Below are 14,843 nucleotides of genomic sequence, written 5' to 3'. Positions count from 1 at the left end.
AAGAATTTTATGTGCTATTTAATGTTCAACATTGAAATAGTGTTGATACTGCTTTTCTACATGTGTTCATGAAGAAATGTTTGTTCATGATTTTGCTTTCTAATTTACTGGACAAGAGGTTAGCTCATTCACTGAGCAGTTTAATGTTTATGTTAAAATGGGAGGTTAATTGTTCTCCTGTAAACATAATTTGGATGAATTAATAGACAATAGACATTAGGTGTAGGAGTAGGCCATTCGGCCCTTCGAGCCAGCACCACCATTCATTATGATCATGGCTGATCATCCATAATCAGTATCCTGTTCCTGCCTTATCCCCATAGCCCTTGATTCCACTACCTTTAAGAGCTCTATCCATCTCTTTCTTGAAACTATCCAGAGAGTTGGCCTCCACCGCCTTCTGTGGCAGAGCATTCCATGTATCCACCACTCTCTGGGTGAAGAAGTTTCTCCTCAACTCTGTTCTAAATGGTCTACCCCTTATTTTTACACTGTGTCCTCTGGTCCTGGACTCCCCCATCAACGGAAGCATACTTCCTGCCTCCAGATTGTCCAATCCCTTAATAATCTTATACATCTCAATCAGATCCCCTCTCATCCTCCTAAACTCAAATGTATACTAGCCCAGTCGCTCCAATCTTTCAACATATGATAGTCCCAGCATTCCGGGAATTGACCTCGTGAACCTATGCTGCACTCTCTCAATAGCCAGAATGTCCTTCCTCAAATTTGGAAAACAAAACTGCACACAATACTCCAGGTGCGGCCTCAACAGGGCCCTGTACAGTTGTAGAAGGACCTCTTTGCACCTATATTGAATTCCTCTTGTTATGAAGACCAGCATGCCATTAGCTTTCTTCACTGCCTGCTGCATGCTTGCTTTCATTGACTGATGTACAAGAACACCCAGATCTCGTTGAACTTCCCCTTTACCTAACTTGACTCCATTTAGATAGTAATCTGCCTTCCTATTCTTGCCACCAAAGTGGATAACCACACATTTATCCACATTAAACTGCATCTGCCATGCATCCGTCCAATCACCTAGTCTGTCCAGGTCACCCTATATTCTCATAACATCTTCCTCACATTTCACACTGACACCCAGCATTGTGTCATCAGCAAATTTGCTAATATTACTTTTAATGCCTTCGTCTATATCATTAATGTATATTCTAAATAGCTGCAGTCCCAGCACCGAACCTTGTGGTACCCCACTGGTCACTGCCTGCCATTCCGAAAGGGACCCATTTATCACTACTCTTTGCTTCCTGTCAGCCAGCCAATTTTCAATCCAAGCCAGTATTTTGCCCCCAATACCATGTGCCCTAATTTTGCTCACTAATCTCCGATGTGGGACTTTATCAAAGGCTTTCTGAAAGTCCAGGTATACTACATCCACTGGCTCTCCCTTGTCTATCTTCATAGTTACATCCTCAAAAAATTCCAGAAGATTAGTTAAGTACGATTTCCCCTTCGTAAATCCATGCTGACTCTGACCTATTCTGTTACTGCTATCCAAATGAGTTGTAATTTCATGTTTTATAATTGACTCCAGCATCTTTCCCACCACTGACATCAGGCTAACCGTGCTGTAATTCCCTGTTTTCTCTCTCCCTCCTTTCTTGAAAAGTGGGACAACATTTGCCACCCTCCAATCCGCAGGAACTGATCCTGAATCTATAGAACATTGGAAAATAATTACCAATGCATCCACAATTTGTACAGCCACTTCCTTAAGTACCCTGGGATGCAGAACATCAGGTCCCGGGGACTTATCAGCCTTCAGACCTAACAATCTATCCAACACCATTTCCTGCCTAATATAAATTCCCTTTAGTTCATCCATTATCCTAGGTCCTTCAGCCTCTATAGCATCTGGGAGGTTGCTTGTGTCTTCCCTAGAGAAGACAGATCCAAAGTACCTATTTAACTCATCTGCCATTTCCTTGCTCCCCATAATAAATTCACCTGTTTCTGTCTTCAAGGGCCCAATTTTAGTCTTAACCTTTTTTTTTCTTTTCACATACCTAAAGAAGCTTTTACTATCCTCCTTTATATTTTTGGCCAGTGTGCCTTCGTACCTCATTTTTTTCTCCACATATTGCCTTTTTAGTTATTTTCTGTTGCTCTTTAAAACTTTCCCGGTCCTCCAGATTCCCGCTCATCTTTGCTATGTTATACTTCTTTTTCATCTTTATACAGTCCTTAACATCCTTCATCAGCCAAGGCCGCCCCTGCATCCCAATTAGGACCTTTCTTCCTCTTTGGAATGAACTGATCCTGCACCTTCTGCATTATATCCAGAAATACCTGCCATTGTTGTTCCACTGCCACCCCTGATAGGGTATTGAACCATTGAACTTTGGCCAGCTCCTCCTTCATAGTTCCATAGTTCCCTTTGTTCAACTGCAATACTACACTTCCGATTCTCCCCTCTCCCCCTCAAATTGCAAATTAAAACTTATCATATTATGGTTATTATCTCCTAATGTCTCCTTTACTTCGAGGTCCCTGATCAAATCCGCTTCATTGCACAACACCAGATCCAGAATTGCCTTCTCCCTGGTAAGCTCCAGTACCAGCTGTTCCAAGAATCCATCTCAGAGGCACTCCACAAACTCCCTTTCTTGGGGTCCAGTACCATCCTGATTCTCCCAGTCTACCCGCATGTTGAAATCTCCCATAACAACTGTAGTGATACCTTTGCGACAGGCCAATTTCAACTCTTGATTCAACTTGCACTCTACATCCTGACTACTGTTTGGGGGCCTGTAGATAACTCCCATTATGGCCTTTCTACGCTTAGAATTCCTCAGCTCTATCCATACTGACTCTACATCATTCTGACTCTATGTCCCCCCTTGCAAGGGACCGAATATCATTCCTCACCAACAGGGCCACCCCACCCCCTCTGCCTGTCAGTCTGTCCTTTCAATAGCATGCATAGCCTTGAATAATGTGAGATTATTCAGCAAAGCTGTACCTTGCGCATTGAAATGAATATTCAGGCTACACTTTAATGATATTGTATTATTTATTTTCCAAGTATCAATGACATTTACCCAGTTCACTGCCTCTGGGATGAACTCTTTGTAAATCATTTCAGAGAGATACTAAGACTTCAGCTTGAAGAGCTGATTGGGCAATTAATGTCAACCTCCTCCTGAGGTACCAGCATCATGAAAGCCTGCCTTCAGGTACTGCAAAGGCTGCGGGTCTTGACAACATTCCTGCAATAGCATTGAAGACTTACGCTCCAGAAATAGCTGCATCCCAAGACAAGCATTTCTTGTACAGTTACAATGATGGCATATTCTCTAACAAAATTAAACACATTCAGGATGAACCAGTCCACTTGATGGACACGTAATCTAACACCTTCAACATTCACTGCCCACATTACTGACACATTGTGGCAGTCGTATATATTATCTCTAAATCTCTGCTCAGACAGCACCTTCCCAATTCATAACTACGGCCACCTAAAAAGGACAAGGCTGAAGAAACATGGGAACACCATCACTTATAAGTCTTCTTCCTTCATGCACTGTCCTAAATTGGAAACATATCACCATCCTTCACTATTTCTGGGTCAAAATCCTTGAACACCCTCTCCAACAGCATTGCATGCCTACCTACACCACATGGACTACAGTGGCTTAAGGAGGCAACTTACCGAACCATACCAAAAGCAATTAGGCATGGCCCTAGCCAGTGATTCCTTAATGAATAAAATAAACCACTTTAATCCCACCTCAACCTTTCATTGGGGTGACCCTGACTTTGACTCGAGTGATAGTACAAAGGTTTGTTCACATTTTTATTAAACAATTTATTTCCTGATTTCCAAATCTCTATCGATCATTGAATTAAAAAGTATTGCCTGGTTGCACAAAGGTAATCTTACTGAATTGATTAGAGACCTGAATGTTTCCTGATACTTTGACAATAAATAATCAATTATTTGATAATGTGATAATCAATTTCCAAAAAGAAGTGCCCTTTGTATATGGGATGGAGTATTAAAATACCTGTTGCAGGATTGAACCATTCATTAGTTTTGTATTCATTCCTCCCCTTCCCTATGCTTTCTTGGCACATCCTGATGTCACCACGTCAATCTGTAGAAGAAGCTCCTCCAGTCGAGCCAAGATAGATCTGAGGAAGGTTAACCACCAAATGCAAAACTAATTTTCCTGTCAGATGACAAGCTGTCAATTCACCAGATCATTTAAATTCATTTCAGACCGCTAGAATTTGTGATGTTCTTTCTTGTCTCAAACCAAAACATTTTTCTGTTTATAATAAATTTGATATACTCATAGTTAGAAACAACACAATATACATAACTTTCAATAGGCATCTGGTAGAAAATATATTAAATCTAATTCTTCCCTGCTGAGTTATTTGTTTCATATCGTTGATGCATATCAAAAAGTTACAGTCTTCTCCGACATATGGTTTATTTTCTGTAAATCTATTTTTAACAGTGAGAGGACAAGAGTTTTGTATCGAAGCCAAAAATAAGTGATATGGCAGCTTTTAATAAGTAGAAAAGAAAAATATCTTTGGCAGTTTATATCCTCTTAGGTAACCTGAGGTATGGAAATGGTGCCAATTTTCTTCAGAATGTTTATGAACTTACTTTCAGTTCCAATAACTTTAATGTTATGGGATTCAGTCACACTACACAGCTTCTGTTGTGCTCTTAACTGTCAAATTATATTAAATATTCCACAAACCAATATAGGCAAGTGCAGTGCTGATATCATCAAGAATGATCTAAATATATCATTGTAGTCATTGTGCAGGAAGAAGGATAGACAACAAAGGAAGCTTTTACTTTTATTTAAAATGGGGGTACTACACTCAAACGCCAAACAAAAACTTATTGTGCTGAAAACCACATACCGTCCTACATCAGTCACAAAAATAGACACTTCATGTCACTGTGACATTAAGACTGTGAGTAATTGTACTGGAATGGTAAACTAAGTTAAGGTGTGATCATATAAACTCATGTTTTAAGCAAAGCAGAATAAGATCTGTAAGAAAATAAAAAATAAAAGAAATTTAGATTTATAAAGCACCTTTAATTATCTCATAACATTGCAAAGAATTTTGTAGCTAAGAATGATTTTTGAACTGCATCCATTGTTGTGATGCTCAACAAATTTGTGCACAGCAAGCTTCCATAAGCAGCAATGAGATAAATGACCAGATCGTCTATTTTAGGTATTGGTTGAAAGATAAATGTTGGCGGCGACACCAAGAGAACTCCAGGTTTTTATATTAATACACAATGGGATATTTTAAGTCACTCTGAGAGGTTTAATATCTCATCCAATAGAAAGTCTTATAGCATAACACTTCCTCAGTCTTGCATATAAATTCCAACCTAGATTGTGTGCTCAAGTCTTTGGTAGGGTCTTGAACTTACAACCATCTGACAAAACCACAATAACCTGCAGTTACATAAACTTTCAACACAATAAAATGCTTCAAGATACCACACAGGTGTTTTATCAGTCAAACTGTGACACCAAACCACATAAAGATGCTAGCCATCGAAAACCCAGATTAAAACAGCTCAGTTTTAAGAACAGACTTAATACAGGAGACAGAAATGGAGACAGAGAAAGATTTAGCAAGGCATTCCAGGGTTTAGTGGCTAAGCTATAGAGATTACAGCCATTAATCACGGAACACTGACAACTGGGGAAGCCTAGAAAGTCAGAACTTGTTAGAGGTAAGAGAGCTACAATGAGGCAAGATTGACACCTTAGCAGAGAAGTAACATTGTTAATGGGAATTGGTAAAGATTTCGAACACGTAACTCAACACATTAACCATAGAAAACCTTATTAGTTGGTCTTTTATAGCTAAGTCGGATACATTTACACATCTTTTGATATGAACAAATGTGTCAGCAGAAATGTTTTTATTTTAGAGCCACTAGTATTCTTAGAAAGTTGCTGTCCTGGATTGTGTCTTACATCACCATATTTCTTCTCAGGCTTTTCCCTTTCTCCTTACCAAAAGGCCAATACTTCAGATTTTCTCACTCTCTGCTGCCATTACAGACCACGCTATGTCCTCTGAAAGGATCAATGAAGCATTCCTCACTACCGTGTTCATAGAAATCACAACTGTCCCACCACAATCTCTTGCAAGCCTTCCTCCCAGTGGATGTACTGGGGAATAGTCTTTGAAATAGGGCACCAAATTTTCAAATTAAGACAGTGCTTGACCAGATAAATGGAATTTAGTGAGAGTTTTCAATGGCCTTATATTTATAGTGGGTTGTCATTAGTGTTGTTTTATATTACCCAATTGGTGGGACAGGATAGAGTAGGGAATAGAAACTAAGGGATATCTATTTTCGTAATCACATGCTTTCCTGGCTGCAGATTGGCAGTATTAATAGTAGGTTCTGAATTGATGTAATTGATATTTATGATATACAACTGTCATCTTAAAAGAAGAGAAAGAATGTTATTTGCATCTGCAGATGCCAGCCACAGGTAGACATAAGGTGACTTAAATGCTACTTGGACAGATTATTTGCACAGAACCCAAAAAAAGTAAATTCATTATCAAAGTTTAGGCATTCAAGAAAAGATTTAGTCCTGGTTATTGACAAACTTTTCTGTGGGGCACAGAGGATGTTTTAAAAATAAGATCACATGGGCACATGAACCAACAAGTCTGTCAGGCAGCACGCATCTGCAACCTGAGAACCTCAGCGAGACTCTTAGGTTTAACTTAAGGGGCCATCAAAGTGGTCTACCACACCTGATCTTTATTTTTATAATGATCTGTAAACAGCAGTTGAACACACTTGGCCCAGTGGCTTTCTTCATACTCTGTGCTCGATATGTTTCACCTACTGCAAAATAAACTAACAAACAGAATTAGCTAAACAAACTCAGGCTTCCTTCAACGAAATTTCAGGAGTGTACTTGAGCTTCTGACACAAAAATCTGTCCAAATGACAAGGCAGTTTAATTCTTAGACCTTTGGATCGTACAGGCAGATACAAAGCAAACGGCTACTGCAAGATTAGGGAGCCAACTGACTTGAGGGAATGACTGACATCACTGATCTATAAGTAGATATCTTTAGTAGACTTGAATGTGTAATAAGGTATAACTTACTGATTTTACACTCCTGGCTGTGGTTCCATGGAAACTCAGCATTGTGCATGTTTTTTTCAATTATTTAAACTGCACCACCCAATAAGTTCCTTCTGGTGGCAGGGGAAAATCCCTCCCTTGAGCACAAAGCTAATCTTTTCGCCACTTCATCCCTTTGGGTAGGATGAAAAAAGTAGGAATTGACAAAATAATGCAACAATTAAAAGGTCAATAAGGAGTCACAAGTTCAATTCATTTGCAGAGAGAGAGGTCTTTTGATGGATTGGAAATTATTCTAATCTAACTCAATCAATGGAAGACACTTTGGATTGGGTAGAGCTTCAAATTTATCCCCCTTTACCTTTTTGACATTGCCTTCATTGAAGATTAAATTGGGTGCTCTTTATAACCAGTGGTCTATCCAATTCCATCCCAACAGATATCCAACAAACTAGTTAGATAAAATTACCTCAGTGTGTCTAATGTTAGCTCTTCAGTCAAATCTACCTGTACTAATTTGAATGTTAGTTCTTCAATCAAATCTACCTACACTAATCTGAATAGTAATCTACTCAGTGGTCGAAAATGCTCACAACTGCATCTCTTGCATTTCCCGCACCTCTGCCTGCACATCCCCTCCTGCAACAAAAACAAAGGCGGAATCCTCCTTGGCCTCATGCATTGCCCCACTAACGTCCATATTCAACATATCATCCTCTGCCACTTCTGCCACCTGCAATCTGACCCCACAACCAAGGATATATTTCCCTCCCCACCCCTATCTTCCTTCTGTAGGGACCAGTCTGCTGTGACTCCCTCGTCCGCTCCATACTCCCCACTCCCCACTCTCCACAAGCCCCACAACATCCGGCACCTTTCCCTGCAACCGCAGGAAGTACTACACCTGCCCCTGCACCTTCCCCCTCACCTCCAACCAAGGAACTAAAAAAAACCTTCCACATCAGACAGATGTTCACCTGCACATCCACTAATGTGGTTTACTGCAACCACTGCTCCTGATGGGGCCTCCTCTACATCAGTGATACCAAGGGAGGCTCGGAGACCGCTTTGTAGAACACCTGCGCTCTGTTCATGACAAACGACAACACCTTCCAGCCACGAACCACTTCAACTCCCCCTCCCACTCCCTGGACGACGTGTCCATCCTGGGCATCCTTCAGTGTCACAACGATGCCACCTAGAAACTGTAGCACCTCATATTCCACTTTGGGAATCTACAACCCAATGGCCTAAATGTGGATTTTACCAGTTTCAAAATCTCCCCACCCCTCGGCCTCATCCCATGACCAACCCTCCCTCTCACGCCCATCTCCTTGACCTGATACAACCTGTCTGCCTTCTCTCCCACCTATCCACTCCTTCCACCTCACTGACCAATCATCACCACTGCCTACGTGCACTCACCTGTCACCATCCCACTTACCTTCCCCAATGCCACCCCTCCTCTATTTATTTCAGAGGTCCCTTCCCCCTCCCCCATTTCTGAAGAAGGGTCCTGACCCAAAACATCAGCTTTCCTGCTCCTCTAATGCTGCCTGACCTGCTGTTTCTCCAGCTCCACACTGTGTTATCTCAGACTCTAGCATCAACAGTTCTTACTATCTCTCAGTTATACATGTTCATTCATTTATTACCAGCAAATTTCAGCGTCATTTGTCTTGAGTCTGTGATTTCTTTTCTTTGACAGTTTTTTGAAAATTTAATTCTAACTATAAAAACAGTGACATTTTGTTACCTATTCAGCTCAATTCAATATTTGATTTCTTATCTAAAACCCCCTCTAGCACATCATCTTGCCTTCTTGAACACACAATGTGCTGACTAAAAATTTTAACAATCCTTCTTCATTTTGACAAAAAAAGTCCTTCTTCCAGGATTATTAAAATTTCAAATTATTACAATGTTGTTATTACTGAGAGTCAATCTAGAACATAAGAACATAAGAACTAGGAGCAGGAGTAGGCCAACTGGCCCCTCGAGCCTGCCCCGCCATTTAATAAGATCATGGTTGATCTTTTTGAGACTCAGCTTCACTTATCCACCCACTCTCTATAACCCTGAATTCCTTTAATAAGAACGTAAGATCTAACATCGCTATTGAGTGGTTTATGTTGGGTTAAAAGAATGGTGTGAATTTGCAAGTTAAAAGAAATGTTTCTGTCTAATTAAATCAGGAAAAAGGCCTCCTGAGGCAGAGCGTAACAAAACATGTCACTTACTCAAGGGCGTAAAAAAAATCAGCAAAACGTTTCAGACCATTTACAGAATTCCTGAATTATGTTTTAAGTCATGCAAAACCCACGGAAGGCAGAAGAACCATACTTTTGGGATATTAATGGAACTAAAGCAGCCAAATATACCACAGTTGCATAATGAAATATTAAAAATATTTCAAACATAATTTAAGTAGGTACCAAAGTTTATTGACTTACCGGAATTACATTTGAATGTTCACATTAACACTATATTAGAGCCATAACAAAGAGGCTTTCAAAAATATATTCCCAGGTACAAAAACAATTCATTTCCATTGAGTGAATAGACTACTCTCCCTAAATTTGAATCTTATTTTGATAAGATAATGAAATACCTTAAACAATTCGTGAAGATTTGTAAAGAGGTAAGATAATCAAGAGACCAACTCATGATTCACCTCATATGTCATTTGCAGAACCTTGCAGATAACAAGTTAATTGTTGTGTTTGACTATAACGACAATACTTCTAGCGATCAGGGATCCTCAATATTTATAAATCATTTAGAGGAAGAAGGGGAATTCTTGACAGGACAAGAAACTCAAAATCTACATTTATTTCATCAGCATATCTGAACAGCCCTGGCTCTGGATCATCTGTGTAAAGACACTGCCATGTAGCAATACTACCCTTTGAAGGTGAAATGGTAGGTAGCTTTTATTAATCCCTTTTCTTTTGAGTATTAATTTTCTGATCATTCTGAGGCACTGCAAATTAGTCAGTCAACCATCTGGAGTAACATCAAATCAGTGATAGTTTGTAAGGAGCAAACTCCATTTCTGAGGAAAAATCACTGGACTCAAAATGTTAACTCTAATTTTTTCTTCACAGATGCTGCCAGACCTGCTGAGCTTTTCCATCAGCTTCTGTTTTTGGCTCCTCTTATAAAGTGCGAGAAATACAGAATTGGCCAGATAGACTGAGAATCTACCCTTAAGAAAGATTATATGGGTTCTTTTTTTAAAGCCTTACTGCAGGTACTAATAGGCTTGGTGTTAACTTTTCTTAACTCCACAGGCCAATTCCTTGCATCTTTGCCGATCTGCTGTTTAGGTTTCTGTACTATCCATTGCAGAAACTCCATTCTTCAGGCAAGAACTGGCTTATTTGTTTTTGTGTCATTTCAACTTGGTATTGTTCCTGCATTACAAACCTTTCCTCTCAGTGACATTTTATTTTTTATAAATAGAATATTTACTTTCCCCAAGGTTGCGATCATAACATTGGTGTTCCCATCAGTTGGTCAAGCAGACGTCACACTGCTTCACATGGAAATTCCACTCAGATCAGTGTCTACTGGAAATTTGGAGAATGAGAAGCTCACTGACAGGGAAGACAGAGAGGCATTTGGTCCCCAGTTGGACCCAGCCATTTTCAGATCTTGGCAAGTGAACCTGACCATATCTGAAGAAAGAGAGATAATGGGAACTGCAGATGCTGGAGATTCCAAGATAATAAAATGTGAGGCTGGACGAACACAGCAGGCCAAGCAGCATCTCAGGAGCACAAAAGCTGACGTTTCGGGCCTAGACCCTTCATCAGAGAGGGGGATGGGGGGAGGGAACTGGAATAAATAGGGAGAGAGGGGGAGGCGGACCGAAGATGGAGAGTAAAGAAGATAGGTGGAGAGAGTGTAGGTGGGGAGGTAGGGAGGGGATAGGTCAGTCCAGGGAAGACGGACAGGTCAAGCAGGTGGGATGAGGTTAGTAGGTAGCGGGGGGTGCGGCTTGGGGTGGGAGGAAGGGATGGGTGAGAGGAAGAACAGGTTAGGGAGGCAGAGACAGGTTGGACTGGTTTTGGGATGCAGTGGGTGGGAGGGAAGAGCTGGGCTGGTTGTGTGGTGCAGTGGGGGGAGGGGACGAACTGGGCTGGTTGAGGGATGCAGTAGGGGAAGGGGAGATTTTGAAACTGGTGAAGTCCACATTGATACCATATGGCTGCAGGGTTCCCAGGCGGAATATGAGTTGCTGTTCCTGCAACCTTCGGGTGGCATCATTGTGGCAGTGCAGGAGGCCCATGATAGACATGTCATCAAGAGAATGGGAGGGGGAGTGGAAATGGTTTGCGACTGGGAGGTGCAGTTGTTTTTTGCGAACTGAGCGGAGGTGTTCTGCAAAGCGGTCCCCAAGCCTCCGCTTGGTTTCCCCAATGTAGAGGAAGCCGCACCGGGTACAGTGGATGCAGTATACCACATTGGCAGATGTGCAGGTGAACCTCTGCTTGATGTGGAATGTCATCTTGGGGCCTGGGATGGGGGTGAGGGAGGAGGTGTGGGGACAAGTGTAGCATTTCCTGCAGTTGCAGGGGAAGTTGCCGGGTGTGGTGGGGTTGGAGGGCAGTGTGGAGCGAACAAGGGAGTCACGGAGAGAGTGGTCTCTCCAGAAAGCAGACAGGGGAGGGGATGGAAAAATGTCTTGGGTGGTGGGGTCGGATTGTAAATGGCGGAAGTGTCGGAGGATAATGCGTTGTATCCGGAGGTTGGTAGGGTAGTGTGTGAGAACGAGGGGGATCCTCTTGGGGCGGTTGTGGCGGGGGCGGGGTGTGAGGGATGTGTCGCGGGAAATGCGGGAGACGGGGTCAAGGGCGTTCTCGATCACCGTGGGGGGAAAGTTGCGGTCCTTAAAGAACTTGGACATCTGGGATGTGCGGGAGTGGAATGTCTTGTCGTGGGAGCAGATGCGGCGGAGAAGGAGGAATTGGGAATAGGGGATGGAATTTTTGCAGGAGGGTGGGTGGGAGGAGGTGTATTCTAGGTAGCTGTGGGAGTCGGTGGGCTTGAAATGGACATCAGTTACAAGCTGGTTGCCTGAGATGGAGACTGAGAGGTCCAGGAAGGTGAGGGATGTGCTGGAGATGGCCCAGGTGAACTGAAGGTTGGGGTGGAAGGTGTTGGTGAAGTGGATGAACTGTTCGAGCTCCTCTGGGGAGCAAGAGGCGGCGCCGATACAGTCATCAATGTACCGGAGGAAGAGGTGGGGTTTGGGGCCTGTGTAGGTGCGGAAGAGGGACTGTTCCACGTAACCTACAAAGAGGCAGGCATAGCTGGGGCCCATGCGGGTGCCCATGGCCACCCCCTTAGTCTGTAGGAAGTGGGAGGAGTCAAAAGAGAAGTTGTTGAGTGTGAGGACGAGTTCAGCTAGGCGGATGAGAGTGTCGGTGGAGGGGGACTGGTCGGGCCTGCGGGTCAGGAAGAAGCGGAGGGCCTTGAGGCCATCTCCATGCGGAATGCAGGTGTACAGGGACTGGACGTCCATGGTGAATATGAGGTGTTGGGGGCCAGGGAATTGGAAGTCCTGGAGGAGGTGGAGGGCGTGGGTGGTGTCACGGACGTAGGTGGGGAGTTCCTGGACCAAAGGGGAGAAAATGGAGTCCAGATAGGTGGAGATGAGTTCGGTGGGGCAGGAGCAGGCTGAGACGATGGGTCGACCAGGGCAGGCAGGTTTGTGGATTTTGGGAAGGAGATAGAAACGGGCCGTGCGGGGTTGGGGAACAATGAGGTTGGAGGCTGTGGGTGGGAGGTCCCCTGAGGTGATGAGGTCGTGAATGGTGTTGGAGATGATGGTTTGGTGCTCGGGTGTGGGGTCATGATCGAGGAGGCAGTAGGAGGTGGTGTCGGAGAGTTGGCGTCTGGCCTCGGCGATGTAGAGGTCAGTGCGCCATACTACCACTGCGCCACCCTTGTCTGCGGGTTTGATGGTGAGGTTGGGGTTGGAGCGGAGGGAGCGGAGGGCTGCCCGTTCTGCGGGGGAGAGGTTGGAGTGGGTGAGAGGGGTGGAGAGGTTGAGGCGGTTGATGTCTCGACGGCAGTTGGAGATGAAGAGGTCGAGGGAGGGTAGGAGGCCTGGGGGTGGTGTCCAGGAGGAGGACTTGTGTTGGAAGTGGGTGAAGGGGTCAGTGGAAGGAGGGTTAGGTTCCTGGTTGAAGAAGTAGGCATGGAGGCGAAGACGGCGGAAAAACTGCTCTATGTCCGACCGTGACTGGTATTCGTTGATGTGTGGTTGTAGGGGGACAAAGGTGAGCCCCTTGCTAAGGACTGACCGTTCGTCCTCAGTCAGTGGGAGGTCTGGGGGGATGGTGAAGATGCGGCAGGGCTCAGTGTGGCTGTCTCCTCTGGGGTTGCAGGCTGTGGAGGTTGTGGGCGGAGCGATGAGGTCGTCGGCCGTGGGCGGGGTTCCGTTGGCCGTGGGCGGGGTTCCGTCTGAAGAAATCTGTTTTTCTACTGCTACTTCTGAGGTCCAAGTGGTACAGTCTCATCCATTGTGAGATTTTGACAAACAGGCCAAAATTTTACACAGGCACAGCTCTGCTCATTGCTGTTGAAGTCACAGCATTGAAATGTTGCTCCAGAATCAAATCAGGTGACCTTTGAAACTAGTTAGACTGTTGGCTGTCCAAGGGTTCAAATGGAAGACTCATTTGCTGATTCGTCAGTTGTCTGTGGAATGTATCAGGGACACAATACTTTGCCCAGAAGGCAAAACAGTATGCAATCTGCTGGCAAGACTATGATGCCTCAAAAATGTTCTTGTGCAATCAGACTAGACAAATCACCCTGGGCCTTCCTTCCTTTTGCAACTATTACGTCCCCCTTGTTCCTCTCATTGATCTGGGTGCCTCAAAGGTGCCCCCTAATGATCCTTGTTATTTGAGTGCAGTGAAATTTCTATGCAGCTTTTGCTAAGGAATGCTTGACTGATGCACATGATCAACTACCTCTTAGCACTTTTCTAGTACAAACTGCAGATACAGCAAGGGATCATAAGTTAGATCAGGATCTGTGATGAATGGTTATGCACAGTAACAAAGCTAGGATCATATTATACAGCTGATGGAGAGGTGTTTCCACATGCCGTCTCCTCAGTAAGGTTTTAGAACAAGCAGGAAAACAATGAGTGAAAATTTTGGGTTCAGAAGTCAATTTTCGCAAGTGAGGTTATAAGGACAGCTGATGTAAAATGTTTTCAGTTTGCCTTGTATTTTGTCAGGCGCTATCAAAAGGGGATCCAAATGTTTTTACAAATAGGATTCTGCCCACTGCTTAACAACAATGTAATGCAGAAATGCAGTAGGGTCCTTTTATGATCTGAAGTGGATATTATGTTTTTCACATGAGCCCTTTGCATTTCCCAATTTTTCTGATGAGAGAATCAAAATGAACACAAAAATTTCATTCTTAACATGTTAATCTATTCAAATGGTAACTAATCGATCACTGATGTTGTTGGTATACACATTCTTTTAAGTGATGGAGTGTGTTTCTCTGGTAGTTTCGTCAGAATGATTCTGACAACACTCGTCTGATTAAGTGCGCTGCAGGAAATACAAAGAGCCTTCCAAAGGGTATTCTACTCTTAAATCATGCGCACTTCATTCTAACAGCACAATGTATGAGATCTGGCATTGTTTTACTGGCATTGTCTTATCAACG

This window comes from Stegostoma tigrinum, chromosome 4 (assembly GCF_030684315.1).
Source record: "Stegostoma tigrinum isolate sSteTig4 chromosome 4, sSteTig4.hap1, whole genome shotgun sequence".
Lineage (NCBI taxonomy): Eukaryota > Metazoa > Chordata > Chondrichthyes > Orectolobiformes > Stegostomatidae > Stegostoma > Stegostoma tigrinum.
The sequence above is the reverse complement of the archived record's forward strand: the minus strand, read 5'-3'. Positions refer to the sequence as shown.